The 13,141-nt window shown below is 48.3% G+C and overlaps 1 long non-coding RNA gene across 2 annotated transcripts in view; it reads left to right on the top strand.

Annotated features, from left to right (window-relative positions):
* Positions 1-537: 537 nt before the first annotated feature.
* The window catches only part of LOC131383598 (uncharacterized), a 28,909-nt gene continuing 16,305 nt past the window's right edge, over positions 538-13,141 (top strand). The window contains exons 1-2 of one of the 2 annotated variants that reach the window (XR_009213741.1): positions 538-682; positions 7,546-7,599. This is a non-coding gene — a long non-coding RNA (uncharacterized LOC131383598). Of the gene's footprint in view, positions 683-6,319; positions 6,362-7,545; positions 7,600-13,141 lie in introns of those variants that run through there. The other variant, XR_009213742.1, reaches the window with a different exon arrangement.

The following is a 13,141-nucleotide window of genomic DNA, read 5'->3' as shown; positions in this document are numbered from 1 at the left end:
AGACACATTATGATATAATCGGCAAACTCTTAATGTTGGCAAATAATTAAATTTTCCATCTTTTAGAACTGTGTAACCTTGGGTGTCTTAGAAACAAATTGTACAAACAAACCATGGAGATGAGCACTGAGGGTTTCAGAAGAGATATAATGAACCAACTTTAATTACTAACTTGAAATTAAAAATGTAATATACAGATTTAAATTTATTTTCACCTAAATTGTGTATAAAATTATATGGCTTTTGCAGGCTAAGAAATGCTTTGTAACCAGCCATGCTACTAAAAAGTCTGAAGTAGTTTCCAAAACTGAGTTCCCAGACTCACACAGTAATAATGATACATTTATCATTACTGATGACCACCTACTGGGCAATTATTGCTTTGTTACTACTATTACAATCAAGAGATTTCTTTATTTACTGTTAACATTCACTTAAAACTGAATGTTAATGACTGTTCTGAATTCACCAAAGAGAGTTTTCTGTTATATTTCAGAAGTACTTACGTCCTGGTTCAGAAATGGAAAACCATATCATAACAGAGTGGAAGGCTGGGTGAGCGCTTGGTTTTCACCCTCTCTTGAGAATGAAAACGGTATTCTGAGGATTTCTGGAGCAAAATTTTCCAGCTCAGAATTGCAAAAGGTTAACATAATGCAGCCACTTGACTTGTGCTAATTATGTAAGTATTTTATTACAGGAGATTCATTCATTATTGATACTTGTTTGCAGTAACTTCCTGCTTGGGGGAGTTATATTTTATATGAGAAGTAAACAACCCATGGCTCCAGGGCTAGCCTCCTCCTCATCTGATTTCCTCCTACCCCTTTGTCTAGTTTCACAGCAATCCTCCTGGGTTGGTATGTCCCTACTGAGGTGGAGAGACAATTCCCTAAGAATTTCCTCTTCTCCCTCCATTTTCTTTTCCCATTCAGAACTTCCTTGTTCTTAAAAGGTAGAGATCAGGGTATGGAAGTGTTGAGGTGGGGAGGAGGTAGGTGAGAAAAGAAAACTGGTTTTAGTGTTTTCTTATATATTAGGTAAAGAGAAGAGAAAATTCTCATCACAAATGTTCTAAGCCTAGACTCTATGAGGGTTGGCCACAAATTTTTCTCTTTGGAAGCTACTCCCAGCTCCTAGCCCAGAAATATCAGAAGTCAGTCTGGCCTTTGGAATACTCAGAGGTTAGGAGATGGTCATTTTGGAAGAGGACATGGTGGATGCTGTTGACCAGTGGTCAAGCTCAGAAAGAGGCTCCTTCCTACCCCCTAAGTCAGAACCTCATCTCACAGCTATTGGTGGTTGGTGCAGTCTACAGTATCTTCTTCCCTGGGCCATTGCCCTGGGAAGATACTGCCCTATGCCCAGTTGCACTAGGAAAAGACATAGCTTTGCTGTGGGATGGCCTCCATGAGCCCCTGTGAAGGACTGTGTTGGCTGCTTGGCTAAGGGGCTCTCAGGAGTTTCACTCTAAAAACATGTACTGGCCATCTGAGGCAGTCTATTTGGTGGGAGGTCAGTGTTTCCTAGAGGAGCCAAAAGGCCCTGGCATAGGCCTGCAGCCTAGGAGCAAGGGTTTCTTCTTGGGCTTTCTTCCAGGTTCTGAGATCCCTGCTCACGAGTCCCAATTCAGAGCTGGGATGGATACAAGACATGAGTTCAGCATGCTCCAGACCCTTAGACAAAGTCAGAAATTGGAGATGGTAGAAGGGCAGTGGGAGAGGGCAAGGCAGTTTGGGGGGTGTGGGGGACCCTGTAAAGACTGTGTTCTTGAAGGTTCTAATGTGAGCAGGTGGGAATGAACATGATGGAAACTGAAGTCTCAAGACTTTGGGCCAGTGTGAAAAGAATGAAATGGTATGGTCTGAGATGGGGTGAGGAGAGCTTTGGGGAGGTGCATGCAAATTAGTTGGAATTGGGCAAGTCTTGCCACAGTCCTAAGCAGCACTGTCAGAGCTCAAAACCCAGATTCAGCCCTGGGCCTCTACTATCTAGCCTAGACCTTCTGCACTTTGGGCGTAGACATGGGGATGGGGTGATGACCCCCTCTTCCCAGGGGGCTCTGGGAAGAGCCCTGGGTTGGTGTAAGAGGATGGTGAGAGTACAAGATTGGGTCCAGAAATGGTGCCCCGGGCTTGGTCAACACAATCTTCTCTCTCCTGGGCGCATCCCTTCTCTGCTTTTACCCCTCGCCAGGGTGGAACCGCTCTGCGTGATCTAGGAGGAATTCCGTTCCCAGTAAGCCGTCCTTAATGGTCCTTTAACAAACTCTTCGATCTCTCTTTGGCCGCTCTGGCTCTCGCTCGCCTCCTCCCTCTTCCCTTCTCCACTGCCTCTATCAGTTATTTATGAGCAACGTTAATTATTCACGAAAAGAGAAAACTCCAGCTTTGGGAACTTTTCTAGGAGACGTTTGGGGGGTTTCTCTCTTTCCCGCCCCTATGGCGGTTTGAGAATTGGGGTCTTCGGGGAGTCTATTTGGCCGGATCCTGCTTTGAATCAGTGGGGAAAGGGAAGCCCAGTGGTTGGGCCGGAGACGGGGCTAGGGGTGCACCCCTCGTCCGGGTCAGCTCTTGCGGCTGCCTACGTTCCTTCACCTCCCGGCACCTGGAAGTTACTAGGCTCGCCCGCGGGAGTCGCTGTCCGAGCTTGGCAGTGCTGAAACCGCCGGCGTGAGCTCGGGGGCTGCGGGCTGCGGAGGTTCAGGGGCAAAGATCTGGATGCTGTCCTCGGCTAGGGAGCCGCTTTCCACAGCGTCTCCAAAAAGTCTCGTTTGCCTTCTCTCCCTAGCTCTCTTCAGATCCCCCCCACCCCCCCGCCCACAAGTGACACCAGAACGCTGTAACCAAAGATTAATTGCCTTAATCAAATCGACCCACCTTCTGCAATTAATCTTTTAGCAACAAATTAGAGACAATTTACCTCAACCTCCCAGGTCAGGCGGACATAGGTGGGATGGGGTGGGGGAGGGTCAGGGTGGGAGACTGACAAAATTTACAAATGGTGCGGAATGGGGACTTCGGAATGGGTGTGCGTTTGAAGTGGAGGGGAGGGAGGAGGTCGAGGTCAGCTGCGGGGCTGTACCAGGGGCTAGAAATTCCTGGAGTCCCTTTGGTCCCCGTATTCTCCAAAGGAAAGGAGGCCGAGGGCGGAGGACGAAGCCACTTACCTGTCCGCGCCGCCCGCGCGGTCTCCAGACCCCTGCGCGAGGTCCTCCCTCCTGCCCCGCGCTCCGCGGCTCCTCCGCGCTCTGCCTCCCGCCGCGCCTGCTGCCTCCCCCGCGCGGATCAGCCGCCGCCGGCCGCCGCCCGCGGTCCTCTGCGTTCCTGCTCGCGATCCGGTCCTTCGCCGCGACCCTGTCCTGTCCCACCCCTCCCCTTCTCTGCGGTTCCTGCAGCCGCTCAACTCTTCCTACTCTCCTCCTGGGCAAGTTTGTAAGTTTAGGGTGAGGGTCGGTCTCCTCGCGCCCTGCTTCTCGGCTTAGCTTGCTCAGATCCGCACCCCCGACTCCGCACCTCAGACCTGGGTCTCTGACGCCGCCTGTTGGTCAGGCAGGGCAGGGCAGGGCGAGTAGCGCAGCGCCAGCCCCAGCCCCATCACCCCACCCTTCACCCCTCCATGCCCAGTGGTCGAAGGAGGACAGAAGTGAGGCGAGGCCTGGAGACCTAGTAATTGGCATAGGACCAGGGGCAGGAGGGAGCAATCCGCCCTGGGGGCGCGCAGCCTGGGCCGGCAGCTTGAACTCCCTTGCCAGAAGGGTTGTCCCAGGACGCGCAGGTGCGCTTCTCCTGTGCTGCCCACGGGCAGTCCACTAGGAGGGGGCACCCTTTCCACACTTTCCCGGGGAACGACCACCTGCGGTGAGATGAGAACCCATTGTGCGTCTCCAGGAGGGGAGCTGGGAAGATTGGATACGGAAGACTGAGCCCTTCTCAGCAACCCCAGGAAGGAAAGCTTTAGGACCAAACACAGCCTGCTTTAAAAAAAAAAAAAAAAAAAAAAAAGTCGAATCCATCTCATAACGAAGTGTCAGACTGCGTGTTGGGGAGACCGCGGGCCAGAGGTTCCAGTTGGAGCCCAGCGTTCCAGGAGGGGATGAAGACGGAGTTCGGTAGAATTGCGTGGTATTACAAAGTTTGCCTTTCAGGCTCCGGCCTAGCTCCTTCTTTGGCAACTTTCCAAGTGCCGGTAACCCTCACTGGTCATCCTACCCTTGCAACTTCTTGGAAAGCCTCGGTTTAGCCTTGGATCCACCATGACATCGGCGAAATGGAGGCGTTGTTTCCCCCTCCCCATCCTCGTCCTATCTTTTTCATTGAAAGAATTGATGGACTGTTTCTGCCCTGCTCCCTCCTTCTCTAATAAACTCTTCCCATAGATTATTCGACACAGAGAAGGAAGGCGGCTGCTTAAAAAACAAAAAGCCATAGCCCTAATGAGTTCAATTACAATGTGGTAAACACATTGCCTCTACGCTTTAATTAAGCCTGCTGCCCAATTTTAACTCATTAGTAATTCATTAAGAGAACAGCCCCGTGCTGGCGGGTGGAAGGCACTGCAGACCGACTGTGCACGAAGTCCACACGCGCGCAGACAGCCGCCGGCCCTCGCCTTGCGCGTGAGCGAGTCAGGTTTGCGACCCATTGGCGTCCCGGGAGCTTGGACCTGCAAAGCTCCCTCGGGCTTGAAACGTGGTTTGCAAACCTGTTGGGTGGGGTGGCAGTGGGGTGGGGCCGGGCCACAGTTAAGAAGCAAATCCCCGGGTTAAAAGAGCTTCTCTCGCCTAAGGCCAGATCCAGTCGCCCGGTGTGGCACATATCCACCCTCTGTCCCTGGTTCTTCTTTCATTTTGCTACAGTCTCATGAAAAATCTAGGTTCGGCCTTAGCTCTCAGCTCCGGCTACCCTCTGCACGCTCCCCGACCCTGTACCCGGGAGAAGCTTCTGTACAAATGAGACTGATTTTCTGCGTGGTGGGGAGGTGAGGGGAGAAGAAAACTGTTGGCTAGAGAGGTGAATATCTGAAGGGAGAGCCCAGACCTCTGCTTTTCCCTCTTTCTCTCTCTTCTCCTCTGCTTGGGAGCGGGGCTGGGGTTAAGCCCACATCTGTAACTATGTCAGTTGAGACCAGCCCTCTGTCAGGACAAGAAATGGAGACAGCATTGCAGAGCGAATCACTCATGGTCTTTCCATTTCATAATCGAGGGAGACAGCGCAAGCAGGTCAAACTCGACCTGTTCGCTTCCTCCCACCCCTAACTTGGCGGGATCTGAGAATAAAGTTCCCGCGTGTTGTGAGCGTCCCAGGGGTTGGATAGGAGAGACCTCGTAGGTCCCCAGGCTCCAGCGTGGAGTTTCCAAGGAGAAGGGAAGCGTGAGTGCTATGGAGCGAGGTTTTGGTGAAGAAAAGGACCTCGCGCCCCCATGGTGCCGTTGCTCTGGGGAATCTTCTTTCGCTGGGAGGATGAAGGGGGCGCTCGCCGCGGCTCATGGTGCCCCCTAGGAGCGGCAGGAAACTTCTCCTGCAGGGCAGCGCGGGCCGGGCTCCGCCTCCGGAAGGCGGGCGGGGAGGGTTGTTGCAGGGGGCCCCTAGGCCGGGCCCCAGGACCTCTAGGAAATGCCGGGGGCTGTTTGCTACGGCTTTATGCCGGAGCTCCTGCTCGGGATTGCCGGCTGCCTCTGCTGGCGTCCCTCGTCCCTTCGTTTGCGTAAGCGGCAACTCCTCCAGGAAGCCAGTGGAAGGACGGGATTTCCTCTCCGCGTAGGGTAATAGATCCCATAGCCCAGCCGGGTCGCCCAGCAGGAGTGCGGGGCGCGCGTCGGGGTTTCTCCGGCTTGCGGGTGTGCGGTTCGGAACCTTAGCTGGGGTGGGGGAAGGGATGTCTTTAACTTTCTGTCTACCCTCCCCCTCTTCCCTCTCTCAGCCTAGAGGCAGGGAATGCTGCGGGATCAGATTGGGTGCACCGAGGCGGAGTGCCATGCCGGGCTTCGCCCTTCCTGGGTTTCCCGGGGTCCGTTCCGGAGAAACCCTTGCACTGCCAGAACTGGGTCCCCGCACTCATTCCTCCATAATTCGCGGCGGATCAGCGGGAGGAGGGCAGAGGGCGGGGGCGAGGGAGCTTCCTGGCGGGTGTGGCGCAAAGTGTGCGGCGTGTGGCACAAAGTGCGCGGACCCGGGTTCTGGACCGAAGATTTAGCCCAGGGTTTCGTGTGTGTTGCTTCCTGTTGCTTTCTACGGGGTCTGCGCTGGCCTCCTCCTCGGGCGACTGGGCCCTGCGGCAACAGCGCCTTCTTGAGCCCCGAGGATTGACCGCCCCGAGCCTGCCTGGAGCAGGGCCTCCTCTCCAGCGCGGTGTGATGAAAGTAAGAAAATCGGGCCCCTGCCCCAGGCAATAGGGGAGGCCTAAAATGAAGGGGGCAGCGATGGGATCGGAAATGCGTGCAAGTTGACAGTCTCGCAGGAAACTCATCTCTTGCTCAGGGTCTCCGTGTTTGGAATCCAGTTAGATGTCTGCGGGGGATCTCCAAGGCTCTCATTCCATGAAGGCATTTTTATCCACTCTGGGGGAAATGTTGCCAGGGCAGACATTTCGGAAAGGTCCCTCGGGCCCGATGTTAATTACAACTGAAATAGATTGTCTTCCTTCCCTTTTTTTCCTCCTAATGCAAGGACCGGGAGGTAGAGTATAATTTATTCCTGTTGACAGTAGGATAAATAAATACATTTTTGGATTACTAAGAGTTGACTGCTAGGGGAAGATAACTTCCCCACAGTATCAGATGGAACCTTTAGAATTGGCCCTGGTGCAAGGAAGTGGCCTTGTTTGTCAGGAGCTTTAATCCAAGCTTCACCCCAAATAGCCACTATGCCCTTCTTTCCTGGCATGGGATATTGAGAACAGGGCTGAACGAGGTCGATTTGGGGGGGTACAGCTGCCAGGGATTTCCCAGGGTCAGCTTAAGCCAATCTTTTGGTTTCCTGCAAATTGCCTTCCTTTTATTTCTTTTTCAACCCTCCATAGCACCAGCTGCTGTGAAGATACCCTTAGATACGAACTGTCTGTTAATATGGTAAAAATATTTTTCACTTTCTTGAATAGTGACTATGGGGACAGGGCTGTTACCGCATAGTTTAGGACTGTAAATTGAGCAATGTGGGGTGGGGGAAATAGAAGAGAATCAAATATTTGGAAAGGCACAGAAAGCCAAGATGCCAATTTATTAGTCCCAGATAAGCAAGATAGTAACAGTTTATAAGCCTGTCTTAACAGGGACTGGAAGAGCCTGGGCAATTATTTATGAAAGACAAAACTTAAGACTAAGTTGGGAAGTTCTGTAGGAAAAGCATCATAAGTCTCACAGTAGTAGTAAAACAGCGAGTGTACTCTGACTCATGTTTGAAGTATTTTTCTGGGAAGGGGGAAAAATGTGTTCATGACTGGAATACTTACCTTGTGCCAGGTGTGTGTTAAGCATTTTTCATGTAACCTTTCATTTAATCCTTGTGTGACTTCCATGAGTTAGGTATTACTGTCCACATTTTACAGCTTATGAAAACAGGGGCTCGGAGAGGATGTACCTTTCTCAGGACCACACAGCTGGTAAGTGGCAAAATCTGGTTTCAAGTTCAGATCTGTTTGGATCCCAAATATGCTCTTAACTGATAAACCAGACTGTATACTACTTTACATACACTATACCATTTTGGTCCTTACAATAACCTCATTAAGTAGCTATGGCCTGTGTTAGTTCATTTGATGGATAACAAACGCAGAGTCTTTAGACCATGGTCCTCAAAAGTGAATGTGGCCCCACACTTAGAGACTTTGATTCCATCAGCCAGCTTGGCATGGGACCCAGATCTCTGGCAGGCGATTCTGAAACTGGTATTCGGGGAGTGTATTTTGAGAAACATCACCACAGAGAAAGGTGACTTGCTCCAGGCCATTAGGATTGGGCCAGACTCATACCAGACCCCTTGTTTTCCTTTCCTTTTCATCAAGATCTCAGTGACTTCTTTCCTTGATTGATTGATTGATTGAGATAGGGTCTCGCTGTGTCACCCAGGCTGGAATGCAATGGTGCAACCATGGCTCACTGTAACTTTGACTTCCTGGGCTCCAGTGATCCTCCCACCTCAGCCTCCCAAGTAGCTGGGACCACAGGTGCATGCCACCATGCCCAGCTAATTTTTGTATTTTTGGTAGAGACAGGGTTTCACCATGTTGCCCAGGCTGGTCTCAAACTTTTGAGGTCAAGGGATCCTCCTGCCTCAGCTTACTAAAGCGCGAGAATTACAGGCATGAGCCACCACATCTGGCCTCAGTGACTTCTTTATTGCAATCATATAATTAGAACCCAGAGGCTGGGGTGGGGGTGGGGAAAGTAGGTTCTGGCTATGGTAGCAGATTGCATCTCCCCTTGACCTCCCAGAAGCCATTAACCTAGGCTTCATGGAAGTCAGCGTCCTGAAGTTTCTTAAAATCACACATACCCAGTTTACCTGGGGAGGCAGACTCAGGCACACCAAAGAGTGAGGGCCACCCTACTGCTGGGACTCAGCTACATGGTCCAGAGGAAATACAGAATGGAGAGCAATGAACCACAGACATGTAGTTGTGTTCTCCCTTGGAAGAGGGTGGGAAGCAAGGTCAAAGAAGACAAATGTCCAGACCCAACTGACACATACAATTTAAGTGAAGCTCTAAATCAGGTGCTGTTGGAATGTGTATTTGACCTGGTCCATCCTGGAAGGTCTCACCTTTCCCTCTAGGTGTGTGTGGGACTTGAACTGCACCCAGAGCTATATGCAAGGAAGAAGACCGGCTCTAGCCCTGCTGGGCACCAATAAACCTGTTGATTGATGGTTTCTATCAGGTTAAACTCTGTGAACATTTTAGCAGAAGCCTCCCAGGAGCAATTCCCCTGTTTATCTCTGTTTTTAGGCCAATGCAAATGTTTATCATCAAGATTAAATCACATCACTCTTTTAACCCTTGAAAAATGGGATTTACTAAAGCAAACAGTAGGAGATTCTTACTTGCTAAGCCATTCCAGGAAGGTTATGGCAGAAACCAAAATATTTTAGAGCCCTAATCAAGCTTGGCCCTTAGACATTTCAAGACTGTCCTAACTGTGATAGATCATATGTTTGCATTATGCATGAAATAATTTGACATATGTAGTTTTAATAGCACATTATTAAGTCTAAATGGAGTACTTATCTGCCCTGCTTTTTGGATGACATACATTCTGTATTTATCTGGCTAGTCCAGCAGCAGAGATGTATTTAATATCCAGAAAAGGCCAGATTTGTGAACACTCTCCTGTTATTATATTGTATGGTGTGAACTTATTTGAAAGTCAAGCTAGTCCACTGCTGCAAGGCACTGGAAGGAAGGGCTGCTGCCTTAGTTTGTATTTCCTTTTTCTGGTCTGAAGACAATAAAGATCCCATAAATTGTTTTTTAAGCCTGCTATGAGCAGGAAGTGGAAAGTAAGAAATTAATTGATATATAGGATTTTGTATAGGCCGAAATGAAGGACGCAGGATCCAGTAGAAATTCTGGAATTTCAGAGGCTCTAGCAAGGCTCTCTCCTCCTCAAAAGAGTTTCCCTATCATCTTGCTAATACTTGGAATTCTTCTAGTGGTGATTTGTGTCTTTGACATCTCTTTAAACTCAAGCAATCATTTATCATTTAGGGTGGATTAGTTTATCACATTTTTTCCTGAGATTTTATTTTGATGGGCTTGAAGGTGTAAAAAGTGTGCAGATGCCACGCTTCTGTGATTAGAAAGGAAATGGCACCATCCATTAGGGGCAAAGAGAGCAAAAGAAAAAGGCCCTAGAGGAAGAACTGCTTTATAATTTTGCCGAGAGTTAACCTTGCCCAGCACTGGGTGAGGCACTATGAGGGTGCACGCAGAGTGCCAGCAAGGCCCCTTACATTCTACTTGGGGAGACAAGATTAATAGTGACATAACAGAACAAGGTGCAATAAAGTCTAACTTGCATGATTCATAATAAAAGCAATATTGGGGCACAGAGAAGACATGCCTTCTTTGTGTTGAAGGTCTTTGCGTTGCAGTGTTACTTTGTGAGAGTTGGGGGACTCTTGTGGTGCCTGTAGAACACATGAGATACTAAGAAACCCCCAAATCAAACACCAAACCAACATTTTATGGATTCCACATTTCCTGGTTCAGAAATCTGTTGAAATGAGTCTTCTCACAGTGGCATAGAAAGAAATGAGAAAGAAATGTGGAGAAGAGTAATGCATAGGCAAAGTGAAAACATTAGCAATCATTTCACCTACCATCAAGAACTGCTGACTTCACAGAGACTCCTCAGTCCCTTTTTGCTGCCGGCCCTGATTCATCTTTCATTGGAAACTCCCAGTGGCTCTGGTTGCACTTAATGATATACGGCCCCGTTGGTACTTAGTGCTCAGGAGTTCATCTTTATACTTCTCTCTTATTAAGAAACATGAATGCCAATCTAATTGGTTGGACTTTAGGAAGCTGATAGGACCATATTTGCTAGCGGAAGATGCTGTATTGTAACAGGTCAGTGCTGGGTTGGTGGGCATTGCTTTATCTCTTGTCATTAGGAATATAGAGTAGTATGATTTGGCATTTGTGTATGGACACTGGCAAAGGTAGGACTGAGTGGGAGGCTTCCCAGCTTACTTTAGTTGGAAGCCTGAGCAATTTAGGACAAAGAGCGGGTCACCTGGCCTAGCCTTTTTAATGTTGGGATTTGGTGTCTATACTGAGGTAGTGGTAAACTATTACTCTGTGGGACATTTTCTTCTTTTCTTCTATAATCATGTTCTTTGGGAACCTCATGGGAAGGTGGCTTTGTCCATGTTCTCATATTTTGTAAAAGTTTTCTGTCTCTAAGAATAATCTTGTGTTATCATTTGAGGTTCAGCCCTAGTTTCCCTTCCTTGAATATGTCTATTTCAGTCCTTACTGATTTTTCCTTCCTCTAATCTCTTCCAGCACTGGGACTTTCTACCACTTGCTTTATTATTTACCTACTGCTTTGCTTGCTATTTTTTCCTATGCCTTAACTGTATCTTAAACTGCCAACTGAAGTACAAATATCTCAGCAGCCATTGTCTGCCTCTTGGAGAACAGGGAAAGACCATAGTTGTCTTATGTTGGTCTTTGTTTATTTAAAAATGTTTTCCTTCCCAGCACTTTGGGAGGCCGAGGCGGGCGGATCACGAGGTCAGGAGATCGAGACCACGGTGAAACCCCGTCTCTACTAAAAATACAAAAAATTAGCCAGGCGTGGTGGCGGGCGCCTGTAGTCCCAGCTACTCGGAGAGGCTGAGGCAGGAGAATGGCATGAACCCGGGAGGCGGAGCTTGCAGTGAGCCGAGATTGCGCCACTGCACTCCAGCCTGGGCGACAGAGCGAGACTCCATCTCAAAAAAAAAAAAAAAAAAAAAAATGTTTTCCTGTTTTCCTGACCTTTGAGGTTATTTTATACTTGGCATTCACTACAGCACATAGCAAAGAGATGAGCACATAAAGAATGGTCAGTGAAGGCCTGCTGACAGTTTGACTTATTTCAAGATACATATCCTAACATTTCCCTGTACCTATGACTATCAGTTGTCTTTGTATGTGGAGTAGGTTGGACTTGATGAAAATTTTTATGATTCTAGTGTTAGTTTTATAACCAGAGAAGAAATCTTTAGATGACAGTGGGGAACTTGGTGTGTATATTGAACACAGAAGTGGTCTAAACCCCTTGAAACTTTTCCTAACAGTTTTGCCTCTTAAGCATGGGCTCTATAATATTCCATAACTGTCAATGTCAGTGAACCTTGTTAGCATAACATAAAATATTCTCTGAAATTTTCTTGGAAGCTAATTCTTAACATTGTATATCATCCAAATATTTTGTGGTTTCCTCCTCTGTCCTCACTCAAGTAGTTCACACTTCAGTAGGATTTCTAATAACACTCTCTTTTTAGGTACCCTTATAGTCCCAGGGCTTTATAAGATAGGCTTTACCATGTAATTTGCTTTGGCCAATGAATTATGAGCAAAGAGCACTTCTGTCTGGAAGCTTTAAGGGCCAGCACATGCTTCATCATGATCCCTTTGCCATGACGCTAAAAATGTTTTGAGATCCCTTTATCAGCCTGGGTTTTGGAGTGAAAACAACATGGAGCTGACCTGCAGTGAACACACTGCATGACTGAGACATAAATGGGGGTCGATTGCCCATGCCATGTCTGCCCTTCCCATCAACAGGTGTAGTCTATTTCCTACTCCCTTGAACCTGGGCTTGGCCTGTGATTTACTTTCACATGATTCACACTATCATAAGATTGCAGTAGAAGTGATGTTGAATGAGTTCTGGAGTCTAGGCCTCAAGATATTTTGCAATTTCCACTTTTACTCTCTTGGGACCCAGCTGCCAAGTAAAGAAGCTTGGGTTAGATAACTGAAAGATGTGAAACTTCATAGAAACAGAGGTTTTAGACTTCTAGCCTTCCCTACTACAGTGAGGCCTGCTTTGTCTTTGCAGCTCCCACTGAACCAGCAGGTGAATGCAGCTGCAGGAGCATGTGCGGAACTGCCCAACCAAACCACAACATCCTGAGCAACAATAAATTGTTATTTTAAGTCATTAAGATTTAGGTGTTTTATTTGAAACTTTAAATAACTGAAACAGAGATCTCTGTTGTTGTAAGCTTCTAAGATTTTGGGATCCCCCCCCTTTTTTTTTTGTTTTTGAGACAGGGTCTCCCTCTGTTGTGCAGGCTGGAGTGCAATGGCATGATCACAGCTCACTGCAGCCTTGATCTCTCAGGTTCAAGTGATCGCTTCCACCTCAGCCTCCCCAGTAGGTGGGACCATAGGTGCACACTACCACATCCGGCCGAGTTTTGTATTTTCAGTAGAGACGGGTCTCCCTGTGTTGCCCAGGCTGGTCTCAAAATCCTGAGTTCAAGCGATCCTCCCACCTTGGCCTCCCAAAGTGCTGGGATTATGGACGTGGGCCACCATGCCCGGCCCTGGGATCACTTATTTTTAATCTCAGCATAACTTGCCCTATACTGTGTTTTTAACCACTTAATTTGATTTATAGATATAGATTTATTTTCATTAGTGATAC

This window comes from Hylobates moloch, unplaced genomic scaffold (genome assembly GCF_009828535.3).
Source record: "Hylobates moloch isolate HMO894 unplaced genomic scaffold, HMol_V3 SCAFFOLD_5, whole genome shotgun sequence".
NCBI classification, from domain to species: Eukaryota; Metazoa; Chordata; class Mammalia; order Primates; family Hylobatidae; genus Hylobates; species Hylobates moloch.
The sequence above is the reverse complement of the archived record's forward strand: the minus strand, read 5'-3'. Positions and strand labels throughout refer to the sequence as shown.